Raw genomic sequence first — 16,999 nt, forward strand, 5'->3', positions numbered from 1 at the left:
TGACCCTAAACATATATCAGTGTACTCTCAGTCCAACTGATTAACAGAAACTTTGCTTATGTCAAATGTTTAGCTTTTAGGGCCTATTTCTTCTTACATAAGCAATTCCTAAAGCACCATTTAGTCTGGCCTGGGTCATAAACACTATTTGACAACTTTGAGTATTTACATTAGTGGGTTTTTTTTAACTCAACACTCGTCTAACTTTATCAAAAGCTAAAGTATGTTCATGGCCCTTATACAGTTTAATTGAAATATGAATACCTAGTATACCATAGTGAGCTTCTATTGGTCTTCCCAGAGAACCACACTGTCCAAAACAATAGCCACCAACCATTTATGGCTATTGAGCACTTCAAGCGTGGCTAGTCTGAATCCAGATGTATTGTAAAAGTAAAAACCACACTGGATTTCAAAGACTTAGTGCAGAAAAAAGTAAAAATCTTAGTAATGTTTGGATTATATGTTGAAACAATACCATTTTTACATACGGGGTTACAGAAAAGTACTATTAATATTGATCTCGACTGTTTTCTTTTTCATAAAGTTATAAAATTCTAAGTTACATTTGTGGTTCACATTATATTTCCATTATACAATGCTACTCTAATAACTTACTTAACTGTTACCCAAAGGAGACTGAAAAATATTCAAGTAGAGAGCATAGCGACAGGCTACCAAGCAAAGCAAGGAGCATTTCCAAATAGTGGGCATCAGCAGTTTGAAATCCAGGCTGTACCTGTCTTCACCTCCTGGCAATATTTTGAGGAAGGAAGGAAGGAAAAGGATGGTTAGTGTGTTAGGGGGGTGGTGAGAGGGTTAAAGAATTAGAGTAGTCTGAATAAAATATATAACATTAATAACTATTTCCTTAATATCTAGCTTTGGTCCAACCCAAAACCATGAAACTCTTTAAGAGTTTATGTAGATGGTTATTTAATGGAATGAAGTTTATATTTCTTTTGTGTTTGTAATAACATGGCAATGGGGCAAGCCAACTCATTTTAAATCAGAACCAAATGTGTTCCAGGCAGGCTTACAATTCAGATTATGTGCAAAAATCTATGAAAGGGTAGTCTGTTCCACTATTCTCTTCACCAAATGTGTGAGGGGGCATGAGGGCACACAGATATGCTTGCTTTCATCAAGGCTACTCAAATTCTTCTTAAGGCTAAAAGACCCATTTATCGATTCATTTAAACAAAACTTATTTAGCACCTGAGGCATATAAAGAGGCGATAAAAATTGTAGAGTCAGAGAAACTGGGGTTCAACTCTAGGTTTGCCAATTCACTAACAGTGTAATCCTGAGTATGTGATTTAGCCTCCCTATGGCTCTGTTTTCACCTCAAAAATATGTAAATAAGCACTCTATAAGCCTTTAATAAATGGAAGCCATCAACCAAGTGGAAGCCATCAAACCTTGACCTCAAAGAACTTACAGTCTTAACTGTAAGTTCTAAGGGCAGTAATAAAAATGACAAGACTCTAAAAGGTTAAACATCATATAAGAGTCACAGATGAAAGGAACTCAGATAAAAAACATGGTAGGGAGTGTCTGAGCTGATCCCTTTGGGAATCATGGGAAAGGACCAAGAATGGGAGACAGGGAAAGTGAATTCTGGGCAGAAAGAATGCTGTGAATTGCCACATCGGTTTGTCCACCAGATTTCCCTTTATATGCCTCAAAGCACTTACATAGTATCTGTTCCTACAAGGGGCCATAGGTCAGGACAGAGCAGAGAGAAAGGGGAGTTCTCCAGCGACCAGGGTACGAATACCTGAAGTTGGCTCACACTGATTCTTTACCAGGAGAAGCACCACTCCTCAGAGGAATATTTGGAAATATGTCAGGTGATGATGTTGTCACAGGATGGGAGTTGGGGACAATGGCATAGACATTTACAATGTAGGGCTGGGGCAGTCACAGAGTCTAACTCAATGAAGAACTGCCCCATCCATCATGCCAATATCACTAGTTAAGCATTACTGGTACACTATTTCTTTTAGGAATATCCTTTCTTCATGCCATGATATTCCAAATAATACATATCTATGCCACTTCTTTCTACACTGTCAGTGCTACCAAATGGACACTTCGCGTGATCTTTCCAGATTCTTTCAGGTTGTCAATAAATTTAACTAGATCATAAAATTTATTTTTTTTTCACTGGACACTTCCAGTAGCTCAAATAAGACAGGTCTGCATAAATAAACATACCAACTGGATAAGAGTTCTCTAATATTCTAGGGAACTGTACCCATACCACTTTGAAGATACACTGGGGGGAAAAGAATGCCCATGAAACAAATCATATTCATGAGCTCACCCACATATCCCACCAAATCTTAATCTTTGAGGGAGCCCAGGAATCTGCATTCTTGTAAACATATGAGATAATTCTTACACAAAGTTAAGTCTCAAGCACTATGAGATCACTGGAATCACTGATGACACTGCTGCTTTTTATTTCCAAAAATCTCAGTCAAGTTGGCTTTCTAGACCCCTAGTCAGTTGCCCAAAGACACCCATTGCACATTTCACTTTCACCCCAGGACCACAGAGAAATACAATTACTTTGAAGCAAGTAAAATGTTTAAATATGACAACATAACTAATGTAACATTGTGTGTCAGCTGTACATACATACATACATAAATAAATATGACAACATAAATCACTGTAGACTTTAAAATCATGCCTGTGCTTTGGATATGTTGCGTAACTCATTACAACCTATAAAAGCTGTTTTTCAGACCTAACTAAAGGATGACAGAAGCAGTAACTGACTCACTTTTTATTATTAAAACTGTTTCCATCCCTTTATAAGCTTGCTCTACTCAGGGCCTGCTGAGCCAAGACTGCCTCATACTGCATCTCATTAGAAGAGGTGTGAAGTGCTAAGACAATCAGCAGATGCCCAGTGGTCCTGAAAGACTTAATTCTCCACACAAGAGGACTAAGTCTGTGATATACAGGTTTAAGGAATGAGTTCTAATATGCAAAAGAAAGGCAGCAAAGGTACTCACTCACAGGGGATCTGACCTACAATCCCAATAGGTCCTGTTCCTTAGCTATCTGCACGATTCAACCTTCTGTACAATGTGGCTTTGCATAATTAAGTTACTACAAATCAAGGCATTCTCATTCCAAAGGTCTAGGAAACATTTAAGGGAGCTCTTATTTCTTAAACTCAGCAGTCTGCTGCTGATAAATCACAAGTCTGCTTTTATGAAATTAAAGCAAATCCCCTCCTCTCAAGACATTTAGTTTGAAAGGAAGATATATTCTCTGAGGGATAAGACATCAATTCTCATCTCCAAAAAGAATCATTTGTTTTTGTTAAAGCTGATCAAAATCTAACATCTGATTATAATTTATTCCATTTAAAGTCCTTGGTTGTTAACATGAATTCGTTTTTCATCAGTAGGCAGAACCCACCTTTAAATGTGGTTTTCATCTCAAACAATGCTTGAAGAGTAATTTTAAGGTAATAGTCTTTGGCCCAGGATAAAAGTGTAACAGATACTATTACCTCAATTTCCTTTCATAAAATATGTGTGTATATTTATGATGCAAACACAGTGGTCATATTCTAAGCCATAGCTTTATTCTTATTCCCAGAATTTTAGCTTTGGTTAAAGAATTACATTCTATCTCAATTAAAATAAATAGGCTATAACAGCATAGTGGGCCTGTATGTATTCATTTTCTTAAACAATTCTATCTTCTCAGCTGCTTTTTTGCACTTCATTTACTTTGGAAGTTTAAACTCATTTTAAGTTCAAGAAACTGAAGTGTTTTAGACCTAAGTTATTCACCACTCTCAAAATACTTAAGTCTTTCTAAAAAGGTAATGACAGTTGGCGATGCTCTATCAAGGTTCTGAATGTGCAGACTTGAGGCACCTATCCTGAAATATACCATGTGAAAATCCTCTAGAATATCCTTCTAATTTTGCTAAACAGGTTTAGGTTAATTTCAGAAAGGTTTGAAGAAAAACTCCTGCTCTTTAATGGGTCAGATACAATATGTGAATCCATCCTTTTTAAAAATGATGTATTCTGGGGATCCCTGGATGGCTCACCAGTTTAGTGCCTGTCTTCGGCCCAGGGCATGGTCCTGGAGACCCAGGATCAAGTCCCGCATCGGGCTCCGTGCGTGGAGCCTGCTTCTCTCTCTGCCTGTGTCCCTGCTTCTCTCTCTCTCTCTCTCTCTCTCTCTCTCTCTGTCTCTGTCTCTCATGAATAAATAAATAAAATCTTAAAAAAAATAAAATGACATATTCTTTCAGAGAATATAAAGATTTTTATCTCAGCTAAAGGTTTTATATAATTAACATAATTATACTATAATAACTCTGAAAATCAGTAATACCGTAAGTACCAATAAGAATGTTGTTACTATACAGTAGTGGAGGTGTAAATTCATGCAAACATTTTAAAAAATAATTTGGTTTATATAAAGAGTAGCTATCATTTCCATGTACTTCCCAATAATTCTATTTCTAGGAGACTAGGTCCCAAGAATATAGTCCAAAATATAGGTGGAAAAACTACTGGCACAAACATGTTCATTTTTATATCCATTCTCATAATACATGGAAAAAGCAGTATGAGAATCAAAAGAATTTAAATATAGGGATTTATTCAAACATTTCAAGGTTATTTTAAAAGTTAGGTTTGCTGATTTGCAAAAGCTTTGATGTGGTATGAAAAATGATTATGATAAACTATGCAGTTAAAAGAAAGAAGTAGGTCACAAAATTCTATGTGTGATATGATTGTAAGTATTATCCTTTAAATACAACTAAATAAAACTAGGGACATTCATCAAAAGGCCAAAATGTATATATGGTAGGAAGGAGTATTATTAGATTATATCTTATATTATCTTTATTTCCCAAATTTTCTTGGGGCATGGCCATAATACTCTGAAAATGAGCCCCCAGAAGTGTAGACACATACATATGTAAAAGTAAAGAGCACTTAAAAATTTTTACTCTAAGCCAAATCATTTCTTAAAGTATCTATTTGGGAGAAAATATTCTATGAATCTATGTTTACTCATATATCTAATTAAACTCAGTAAGTTCTGATTTCCAAAGGATATTTTAAGATTAACAAAGTCAAAATGAATGTACAAAATAACACTTCTTGCCTAAATTCTTCAATTATCTATCCAAGCTAGAATGCTTGCCTTCTTGTAGGTCCTGCCAAGCTTCTCCCACTATGCTATCTGACAGGCAGCCTCTATCCTCATTCCCTGGCCCTGAATCCACACAAACTTTCCCTGTGTACAATGCAGTCAGCTTAACTGTACCTACTCAGTGGTTATAAACAGAACACTACAGCTGCGGGGGGAGGGGGAACTTCCAAATAAGCACCTTTTACAAGCACAATCACAAGCCAACAAAAATGATTTTGAAAAATGGGGTGCTATGTTACATGCTTGTTATAACAGCAAGGGCTGGGAGTCAACTACTCAAAGTAAGTGCTGCTATGTGAACCATGAAAAATCCCCCTCACATACATATGCAGAGGAGAGTACAAAGGGAACAGCAAAAAGTTCACTGCCAGCAATTAGGAAAGAATAACTTGAACTTTACGGATGCACCTTAAAGCAATTCTTGAGCAATCTTTGCACAAATAACTTCAAAAATGTAATAAACCACAAAATACAGTGCAGTGCAGTATTCTCTCCCATTCCTCTAATATTAGATCTTGTGAAAGACAACCTAAATTGCACTGGTTAGAACAAGAGTGTTTTTCGTGACTGCAGGTTATGATGAAATATTCCCGTAAGAAAAAAAAAAAAGTATCCCTACTCCGTCACGCTCCTGTCCCAGAAATGGGTAGAAACCGGTCTCATTTTTTTTTAAGATTTTATTTATTCATGAGAGAGACACAGAGAGAGAGAGAGAAAGAGAGAGAGAGAGAGAGAGAGGCAGAGACACAGGCAGAGGGAGAAGCAGGCTCCATGCAGGGAGCCTGATGTGGGACTTGATCCCAGGACTCCAGGATCGTGCCTTGGGCCAAAGGCAGGCGCTAAACCGCTAAGCCACCCAGGGATTCCCCTGGTCTCAATTTTTAAACGGAAATGCTGGTCCTCAAATAAGCAATCAACAAGGATCTGATACTGTGTCCAACCCTTTTCCAAATGGGAATGAGGGAAAGAGAAAGGAAAGGACAAGTAACTACAAAAAATTCAGGGGCACTTGGGTGGCTCAGTCGTTTAAGCATCCAACTCTTGATTTCAGCTCAGGTCTAGATCTCAGGGTGGTGAGTTCAAGCCCTGTGTCAGGCTCCACACTAAGCATGGAGCCTGCTTAAGATTCTCTCTCTCTCCCTCTGTCCTCCACCCAATCTCTTGCTCTTCTCTAAAAAAAAAAAAAAAAAAAAAAAGAAAAGAAAATTCAGAAGTTTTTTTTTTTTTAATTATTTGAAGGACTTACAGTTAAGAAAATCAACATCATGGTGGAGTATTCTCTAAAGGTATTAACTCAGAATCTGTCTCCAAATTCTCCACATCCCCTCCTCCCACAACAGGAAAAAAGAAAAACTGACAAGGGCAAAGAATATTATCCCAATTTCAACTGAAACTAATATTCAGCCACACATGTAATATTGCATGCATTTACCATCACAACACCTAAGAAGGATTATATCCAGACAAGAGCAATGAATATAATGAGATATTTATTAGAGGGTATTTTTCCTTTAGCAAAATTTTCAGAATGAAAAATTTCATTCTAGGAAAGAGAAGTTGAAGACATTATAAAATCACACTTAAAATTATAAAGGGTATGAAGAGAGTACAAAGGACTGTCATATTCTGGGAAATATATTCTAGAAAAATAATATCACCCCACACTGAGAAACCGTATTAACCTTTACTTTATATGTGGTACGTAAACCTATGAAACTCAGAGGCAGAGGCGCTAGAAACAGAACTGAGCTCAAGAAGATTTCAGACCAATTCATTCACTCCACGATCCACAGAGGCAGTGTGTTAGGAAAAAGTGGCTATCTATGGGGTCCAAGAGCACCCACCTAAATTCCTGAGAACATAGCAGTCTTTCTAAAACAACTTCTGAAGCCTAATATTCAGAGCACCTGGGAAAGAGTTTTCCTGCACGTCTTATAACTTTCCCACCAGTGAAGCCACACCCCACACTTTTCACTATGCACCTGGTAAAATGAACCTGTTTTTCAGTGGCAACCAAGAGAAGATGCCCCAAGTCATGGCCACACTGGACTGGGTCCTTCGTAGCAATTCTTATCGTACAACCCAACAGCACGAAGCAATGTGAAAGAGCGTATGTGTGTGTGGCACCTTCAGAGTACAGGATAGGAAGCAAATGTGGAGCCAAAAAATGCAAAGCCATGTGTGATGGTGAGGGGATATTTACCCAAACTGAGGAGTATCTATTTAAATCTTCTAGGAAAGGAACAAATGCCCTAGTAGAAGGGCCAAGTAGTCAGAAAAGGCAAGCCCATTTTAAATGAGAGCGAGCATCTGTGGTCAAAGATCAGTTTCTCTAAAGCAAAAATACTTCCCACTCATTCCTAAAAAAGGACATATGGTTATTCTGCCCTTCTGCAACATCTTCTTTTATTTTTGTGGATCATTTGCCAGGCAGCTGTCTTTTTTTTTTTAATAGATAAAGAACCTCTAAGATGACAACAAGGGATTGAGAACAATGGAAAATAATCCTAAAAGGTCAGATAAGTGGAATCACTTTTACTAGAGAAACCTGGAGTACTTTTGGTTAAGCTGTGGGGTTTTACAGTGAAAGACTTTTTTTAAATTCTATTATAATTCTCAAGCTTCTTGCTTTCAAAGAAGAGAGAAGCGCACTCACTTCCCAAAGCATCCATCTTTACAAGAAATTCAAGTACTGAACTTCCTCAATGCATACTCCATTTCTTGGCATAACTGTAACTGAAAACACCAAAATTCTTTAAGCAGAAATTTTAAGAAATGCTCTAAAACAGGGAGAGATTTGTTTTTAATAGACTTCCTTATAATGAGTCATTTCATAGATAGAGACCTTTAGGATGATAGCCAGAACCAAAAGACATTTCTTAGCACAAGCAGGCCATTTACATCCCATCCAGTTAGAGATATCACAGTCCTGCTTCCAGCCAAGGCCAGACTGATCATCACTAGGGCAAGAGATCAGCATTTCATGCTTAGTCAGTAGCTCTGCTGGTTTTGGAAATTCTGTGAATCCATAAAAGATGGATTTCTCCTTGGTTAAAAAAAAAAAAAAAAAAAGCCCAAATCCTCTAAGACATGTTTTCTGCTCTATACTCAATTCTCTGACCATAAAGTTAATAGGAACAGAATAACATATCATCCATAATACCATGGACTGATGGCTGCCTATTGTTAATTCCATATGAATAAAGAGACCTTTAGGTTTTCTGGAAATAATTACAAATGGGTGGATGGGAACAAAAGCTGTATATGATGTAGTATTTATTCTGTTATTCTGTTAGCTGAACTGAGCAAAGTGACTTAACTTCTCTGTCCCTCATTTTCCTTTTTTTGTGAAATGAGGGTAAAAATAGTTCTTGCCCATGTTTTTTATTGGATTCCCCCAAAGGTTGACTCTGTAATAGGTTCCAGAGTAAAAATAATTTATTTGGAAGTTGATCCCAAGGGTTGCTGCTAGGGAAAGACAGCAAAGAGGAAAGTTTGTACAGATGTCTGAGTGGGATCCCTTTGTGTGATCCCTCAGAGACCATGGAGAGATCTTCAGAGCTGCCCCCTGGAGGGGCTCAGAGGCGGGTATTCATCCACCAATTCCAACGCATCACTGTTTGTGGGTAGCATCCACTGTGAGGGAGGGCCTTGGCCACAGATACTCTTGGACAGGAGTCATGGGGGCTAGGGGTGTAACACATAAACTTGTAGCACTGAGAGTCCAGCCTCCCAGAAAACCCTCAGTCCCAAGCAAACCAGGAAAGTTGGTCATCCTATCCAGCGCTTATCAGAGTAATTATTTTGTACATTGAAATGAGGGGCTCAGTTTAAAATGAAACCTTCCCCACTCCCTACTCCTAGACCAACCAGGATTGGAAGGTGCCACCACTGGTGTTGCCTTCTCTTCCCAGAGCCTGTAACTTAATGTTTTGTACTTCACTGAATTGTGATGGTTAGAAACTTCGTGTATAGTTTGTGGAAATCATCCAATTAAACATATTGCTTAAAATGGTGTTGCCATGACGTCAGAGACAAGCCTGGGCCACCTTAGGAATCCTCTCTGCTTCAGTTGCTTGCTTCTGGGGTGTGGCATCCTTTGAAGCCCCAGATCAGATGGGGAAGGCATTGGACACACAGAGCAGTCACTCAATGTCCTGACCTCCTGCAGTGTTTGGCATGCCGCTCTCCCTTCTGAATGACCATTCCGTGTGGCATGAGGCTCTGAGCCACCCAAACCTGTTAACTTTCCAAAGAGCTAGCCATCTTCCATCCAGTATCATTGTGTCCTAGCCTGTCTGCATTCGTTAGTGGTCATATTCTGTACTTGCAATAAATTTTTATACCCTAGCAAAAAAAAAAGGGGGGGTGGCAAGGGGTGCAGTCAGGGCCAGCTTCTGCTCTGCCACTTGATGTTGTGAGGATCAGATGAGCCCTTGCAGAGCACTTAGCCTGGTATATAGCAATCAGTCAATAATGGATGTTAGCTCTTCTGGTATATTGCAAGCAACTTAAGTATCATGGGATCTGCTCTTAACCCACAGGAAACACACAGTGCCTTATTCCACACTATGCCGGACAGGTATCATGCCCTCTGGAGCCTGGGTCCACTGGAGGATTCAGCTACCCAGCCCCACCTGCTTAAATAGCTCCAGAATGCCACAAATTACAGCTTCGGATAAAAGAAATGCCTTTCTTACCTGCTCTGTCACTGACACAGAGCAGAGACTCTAAGCTTGAAATTTCAAGTCAGATATAAGAAAACTGAAGATGCTAAAACCAGGAGAAATGGATTTCCTAGTCAACCTCCACATCACCAACAGTCCCTTCCCTCTCCTGCAAAAGGAAGTGATTGATGCACAAGAGGACCCTAAAGCATTGAGGCTACAAGTAAACTCTGTCTCCTGGGACCCTTGGCTCCCACCAGCTGTGTCAAGAGCCAGCTGCATCTATTCCCACATACATCTGTTAAATTATCCCCCAAAATATGAATGTTTCTCATCAGCCCCACGTATTCAGAAAAGGCTTTGGCTCTATAACAGAAATAGCAAATATATATTTGTATTTTAAAGGTATAACAAAATATCTATAGTATTTGTTTGACTCCCCAGTTTATCCTAGTTTATTTGGTTTCAATCACATTAGAAAAGTACTTTACATAACCACTTCCGCAGTGCATATGGGATAACTGGTATGTCTGTTCTAAGATATCTTCTCAAACGATCTATGTGAGACCCTTTCTGAAGATGGCAGAGAAAACACCAAACCCTAGGTCCCTTCCTGACTAGTTATTAATGAATTGGAAAGAACTACTTTCCATGATACACAGAAAATACAAGCCATCCTATCAATTACTACGAACCTTAAACACACCTCCAGATTACTCAAAAGCCAGGAGCTTAATGAGGATCTGGCTCTTGGTCAGCATGAACTAGAGCTTCTTAGCCACCTAAAATTCATTTATATTAGTCTGACAGTTTATCCTACAAAATAACATTTCCATACACTATAACCTTGAATCAGAACCATACCAAAAATGTTTATGACACACAGGAGTAAAACTGGCAAGTGAAAGTTCAAAACCCACAAGGCAGTAAGGAATAATAAATGAACTGCCATCTCTTTCCACTACACGATATAAGCTTTAAGCAAAACCATAAGCTAATACAAATAAATTGCTAACAAATAGTCTTTTTCATAAGAATTTCAATTTCTTTTTGACCTTTACTCAAATTTTTATGAAAATTCCTACGTTAGAAAATATGTACCTGTGTATTACTGACTTGAAATTTTGAAAATGAAAACTATTTTTCTTTTTCCTGAAGCTCCTGGGCGCTAGGCTCATGAAACTTTACAACTGGATAGCTGTAATGTACATTTGCTATATTGTCTGAGAAAATTCAATTCTGTTCAATAAGGAAATTCTGCTCAATAACAAAGGAAAACAAATGAATAGATGAAACTCATCAGGTGTGTTTAACATAGATAAGTAATGAGATGTGACAGATAAAGGGTGAACCCAGAAAGGCATGAAAGAACCAAAAGGCACATAAAATTCATGAGGCACTAAATATACAAGAGGCACCTAAAGGCAATAAATATGCATGAGACACCTGTAACTAAATATTCATGATTCACAAGTTATACATGAGCCATGTGGCAATCAATATTCATGAGGTCTTAATTAGGCCACCCGGGGTAATATCCACTCTTTTCCTCTGCACAAACACACAAGTAAAACCCATAGCTGTCGAGAGACTAACTGGCAGACCCCTGCGACCCTCCCAGAGAGAACAAGTGGGCAAACCAGACCAGAGAAGACCCTGTTTGCTAGTTAATGATAGTGGCTGATGCCTAACTCCTGAGGTCACCTCAATTCAGCGAGCTCATTGATTTATACACATACACCCACACAAATATATGTATATCCAAATGATATACAATGTTTATATGTTTATTGTTGTACATGTGCTTGCATGTGTGTACATAGAGTGTGGTGCATGTTATAGCACACGTGTATTGTATGTGTGTGCTTAGACCTACTATACACCATATGAGGATAAGACCTATGCAGGTCTTATTGGCATTGTATTCTGGGCACTTAACAATAGTATCTGACACAAAGAAAGGACTTAGCAAATATTTACAGTATTAACTGCTTGTCAATAAGGGGTCACTAAGAACATTCAACTGCCAGATGGGAACTGGATCTTTATTTTTTACCCATCTATCCCCCAATCTATGATAATATCTGAAATGTAGCAGAGATACAGTACACATTATGGATGTGATGGATGAATAAATGGGTTAAGAAATGAAGAATCAACTAAGTAGCATTCTATTTTTTCTAGTTATAATGGATTTATAATCCTCAGAGAAAACTGCATATGTCAACCTTTTTACTACTAGCATGTAGAAACTATCATTATCCAGTTGTACAAAAATTTAATAAGGGGAGGATATCTATTAAATGATAAAGTTTAACTAGAAGAAAACAAGCAAAATTAGTATTAGCAATACTGTGTATTTTGTGTGTAGCTTATCAATCCCTACCTTTCAGAATAAAAGTTGTGTGTTTATTAATATGCAGTAACAACCCATCTTAACCACTTCTCTGAAAGTACATCATTATCTGTCACACTGGAGAATAATACCTACACTATCTAGAGTTTTTGTAATTAAATGAATTAATGAGTTAATTACTGAGAAAAATTAATCATAGCTGATTTTTTTTAAATTTATTTTTAAAATGGCCAAAAAAAAATTGTGTCTTCATCCTGGATAGGAACAGACCATACAGACTATCTAATCCTTACTTGTCAATGAAAAACACTCTTCAAAACCAAAGGAAGTCTATGGCCATACCACCCTGAACGCACCCGATCTCGTCTGATCTCGGAAGCTAAGCAGGGCCTGGCCTGGTTAGTACTTGGATGGGAGATCGCCTGGGAATACCGAGTGCTGTAGGCTTTTGGACAGCCCGGGTGGCTCAGCGGTTTAGCGCTGTTTCAGCCCAGGGCGTGATCCTGGAGACCCAGGATTGAGTCCCATGTCAGGATCCCTGCAGGGAGCCTGCTTCTCCCTCTGCCTGTGTCTGTGCCTCTCTCTCTCTGTGTCTCTCATGAATAAGTAAATAAAATTTAAAAAAATAAAAATAACAAAACTATAGGAAAAAATAGCAATACTACAACGTTATCACCATTACTCCAGTTTTTTAAATATCACAAATTACTGACCTGGGGCACACAACATTAAGTTAACCAAATCCCACTTTCATACTCTACCTCTGTAACTTCCCATTACCATTTCCTAAGTACAACTGTAAATTAGAGATCTAAAAAGAAAGAAATTAATACCTATCAGGTGAGGCTGCACAATGACTAGTTTTATTTATTCTAATTTTTATTAATGAAGAACAAAAACACAATCATTAATAAGTTTATAGCCTACTTTGTTAGCCTTTGTCAAACTATTCTGTGCTCATTTATTTAAAAAAAAAAAAAGTTTTATACCCACTTTGTTAGTCACCATACTAAGACTGAAGCAGCCTAGCTAACAATCCAATTTGCCCAGGAGTCTCCCAGTTTTAGCACTTAACGTTCCATGTCCTCAGAATCCCCCCATTCCTAAATAAACTGGGAACAGCTGGTCACCCTACACTGAGAAATAAAGAGGGACGGCTGGGTGGCTCAGCGATTGATCGTCTGCCTTCAGTTCAGGGTGTAATCCTGAGATCTGGGATCAAGTCCCGCAAGGAGCCTGCTTCTCCCTCTGCCTATGTCTCTGCCTCTCTCTCTGTGTCTCTCATGAATAAATAAAATCTTTAAAAGAAAAAAAGAAATGAAGAGGGAAAAATAAGTAGGTATGGTCCTTATATTCATGAACTTACTGCCCAACAATGGAAAAATAATTAGCAATCACAAAGAGAAATCATAGAATAGCATCCCAGCAATGATCCTCATATCCTAGAATTTTGACTACAGCCCAGAGTTAAGCACACCACAATCCATGTTCATAGAGTAAGCCAAGGAGCACAGGTATGGGGGAGCCATCTCCTCCTGTAGTTATTAAGAAATACCAGCCTGGCCCTAAGTCCACCACCTATTATCCAACCCAAACTCTAGTCAATAAAAAATGGGACTGACACAGAGGACGGACATCTTTTGAGAAGAATAGAATTCATGGGGGAAGATGTTATTTCTTCCTCTTCCTGCTTTGAAGACAGAAAAGGTAAAATGGATAGGACTGACTCTTAAATACTGAAATGGAAAAAGTTATAAAATTCAGTTGATTTATCATTAAGGAATATGGTATATCCTGCTTTTTCGCAACGGGGTTGCCGCCAGAACACAGATGTCATGAAAACCACCGCTAAACCTAAACCAAAATGGGAAAGGAAAAGACTCACATCAACATCATCATCACTGGACACATAGACTCAGGTAAATCCACCACTACTGGCCATCTGATCTACAAATGTGGTGGGATCAACAAAAGAACTATCGAAAAATTTGAGGGATCCCTGGGTGGCGCAGCGGTTTGGCGCCTGCCTTTGGCCCAGGGCGCGATCCTGCAGACCCGGGATCGAATCCCACGTCAGGCTCCCGGTGCATGGAGCCTGCTTCTCCCTCTGCCTGTGTCTCTGCCTCTCTCTCTCTCTGTATGACTATCGTAAATAAATAAATAAAATTAAAAAAAAGAAAGAAAAATTTGAGAAGGAGGCTGCTGAGATGGGAAAAGGCTCCTTCAAGTATGCCTGGGTCTTGGATAAACTGAAAGCTGAACGTGAACGTGGTATCACCGTTGATATCTCCCTGTGGAAATTCGAGACCAGCAAGTATTATGTGACCATCATTGATGCCCCAGGACACAAAGACTTTATCAAAAACATGATTACAGGCACATCTCAGGCTGACCCTGCTGTCCTGATTGTTGCCACTGGTGTTGGTGAATTTGAAGCAGGTATCTCCAAGAATGGGCAGACCCGGGAGCATGCCCTTCTGGCTTACACACTGGGTGTAAAACAACTAATTGTTGGTGTTAACAAAATGGATTCCACTGAACCACCCTGCTGCCAGAAGAGATACAAGGAAATCGTTAAGGAAGTCAGCACCTACATTAAGAAAATTGGCTACAACTCCGAACACAGTAGCGTTTGTGCCAATTTCTGGTTGGAATGGTGACAACATGCTGGAGCCAGGTGCTAACATGCCTTGGTTCAATGGATGGAAAATCACCCATAAAGATAGGAATGCCAGTGGAACCACACTGCTTGAAGCTCTGGATCGCATTCTGCCACCAACTCGTCCAACTGATAAGCCCTTGCGTCTGCCCCTCCAGGACGTCTACAAAATTGGTGGTATTGGTACTGTCCCAGTGGGTCGAGTGGAGACTGGTGTTCTTAAGCCTGGCATGGTGGTCACCTTTGCTCCAGTCAATGTTACAACTGATGTAAAGTCTGTTGAAATGCACCATGAAGCTTTGAGTGAGGCTCTTCCTGGGGACAATGTGGGCTTCAATGTTAAGAACGTATCTGTCAAAGATGTTCGTCATGGGAACGTGGCTGGTGACAGCAAAAATGACCCACCAATGGAAGCAGCTGGCTTCACGGCTCAGGTGATTATCCTGAACCATCCAGGCCAAATCAGTGCTGAATATGCACCTGTGCTGGATTGTCACACAGCTCACATTGCTTGCAAGTTTGCTGAGCTGAAGGAGAAGATAGATCGTCATTCCGGAAAAAAGCTGGAAGATGGTCCCAAGTTCTTGAAATCTGGGGATGTTGCCATTGTTTTTTTGTTGTTGTTGTTGTTGTTGTTGTTTTAAATTTATTTTTTTATTTATGATAGTCACAGAGAGAGAGAGAAAGGCAGAGACACAGGCAGAGGGAGAAGCAGGCTCCCTGCACCGGGAGCCCAATGTGGGATTCGATCCCGGGTCTCCAAGATCGCGCCCTGGGCCAAAGGCAGGCGCCAAACCGCTGCACCACCCAGGGATCCCGCCATTGTTGATATGGTTCCTGGCAAGCAAACCTATGTGTGTTGAGAGCTTCTCTGACTATCCTCCTCTGGGCCGTTTTGCTGTTCATGACATGAGACAAGACGGTTGCCGTGGGTGTCCTCAAAGCAGTGGACAAGAAGGCAGCTGGAGCTAGAAAAGTCATCAAGTCTGCCCAGAAAGTTCAGAAGGCTAAATGAGTATTATCCCCCAACACCTGCCACCCCAGTCTTAATCAGTGGTGGAAGAACGGTCTCAGAACTGTTTGTGTCGGGATCCCTGGGTGGCGCAGTGGTTTAGCGCCTGCCTTTGGCCCAGGGCGTGATCCTGGAGACCCGGGATCGAATCCCACGTCGGGCTCCCGGTGCATGGAGCCTGCATCTCCCTCTGCCTGTGTCTCTGCCTCTCTCTCTCTGTGTGTGTGCCTATCATAAATAAATAAAAATTTAAAAAAAAAAGAACTGTTTGTGTCAATTGGCCATTTAACAGTAAAAGACTGGTTAATGATAACAATGCATCATAGAAACTTCAGAAGGAAAGAAGAATGTTTTGTGGACCATTTGGGTTTTTGTGTGTGTGTGTGTGTGTGTGTGTGTGGCAGTTTTAAGTTATTAGTTTTTAAAATCAGTTCTTTTTAATGGAAACAACCAAAAAATCTGTCACAGAATTTTGAGACCCATTAAAAATGAGAAAAAAAAAAGAATATGGTATATCCCAAGTCACAGAAAAGGGCACTTCAACATAGCCCAATAAAGAACAATTACTGAAAAAGCTCGTGTGTGTGAGCACATGTGTATGGTTATGAATAGGAAAGTTTCACCTTCACATTCAGAGCAGAGATGCTCAGCTGCTCCATAAAACCATTATTAACTGGGGTCCTTTTGCAGGCCAACTAGCAAAAGGAAGGTCTCTCTGAAGAAGTGTATTGATCAAAACATGAAGAATGAGTATAAGTACAGACAGCAAAGGGTGGGGAAATGAGAGGACTCCTTGGCAGAAGGGAGAGCCCATACAAAGCCCCTGAGACAGCATGGCAACTAGAAGAAAGGCAAAGATAAACTATAAGGGGTAGAACCCTGAGGCCCCACCAGGGATTTTTTTTTTATCCATAAGCTTTTAGGAAAAGAAGTGACACTAGTATATGTGCATTTTTAAAAGATCATTGTAGCTAATGTATGGAAAACAACTGAAGGAAGTTAAAAGAACATATGTTGTGCACCTTTTTAAAAAATCACATTGTACCACCTAAATAAATACAATTTTTATGTCTGAATAATACTGAAGCTAAAAAAAA

At 39.4% G+C, this 16,999-nt stretch overlaps 1 protein-coding gene and 1 non-coding gene across 6 annotated transcripts in view; one reads left to right on the plus strand and one right to left on the minus strand.

The window, feature by feature from the left end:
- Positions 1–16,999, minus strand: part of BICC1 (BicC family RNA binding protein 1) — a 279,085-nt gene that overhangs the window by 196,868 nt on the left and 65,218 nt on the right. The gene's annotated exons all lie outside the window — the stretch shown is intronic.
- Positions 12,560–12,678, plus strand: LOC129499324 (5S ribosomal RNA). The gene has a single exon (XR_008662371.1). It is a non-coding gene; the product is annotated as a 5S ribosomal RNA (ribosomal RNA).

Source organism: Nyctereutes procyonoides, unplaced genomic scaffold (assembly GCF_905146905.1).
Source record: "Nyctereutes procyonoides isolate TBG_1078 unplaced genomic scaffold, NYPRO_anot_genome, whole genome shotgun sequence".
Lineage (NCBI taxonomy): Eukaryota > Metazoa > Chordata > Mammalia > Carnivora > Canidae > Nyctereutes > Nyctereutes procyonoides.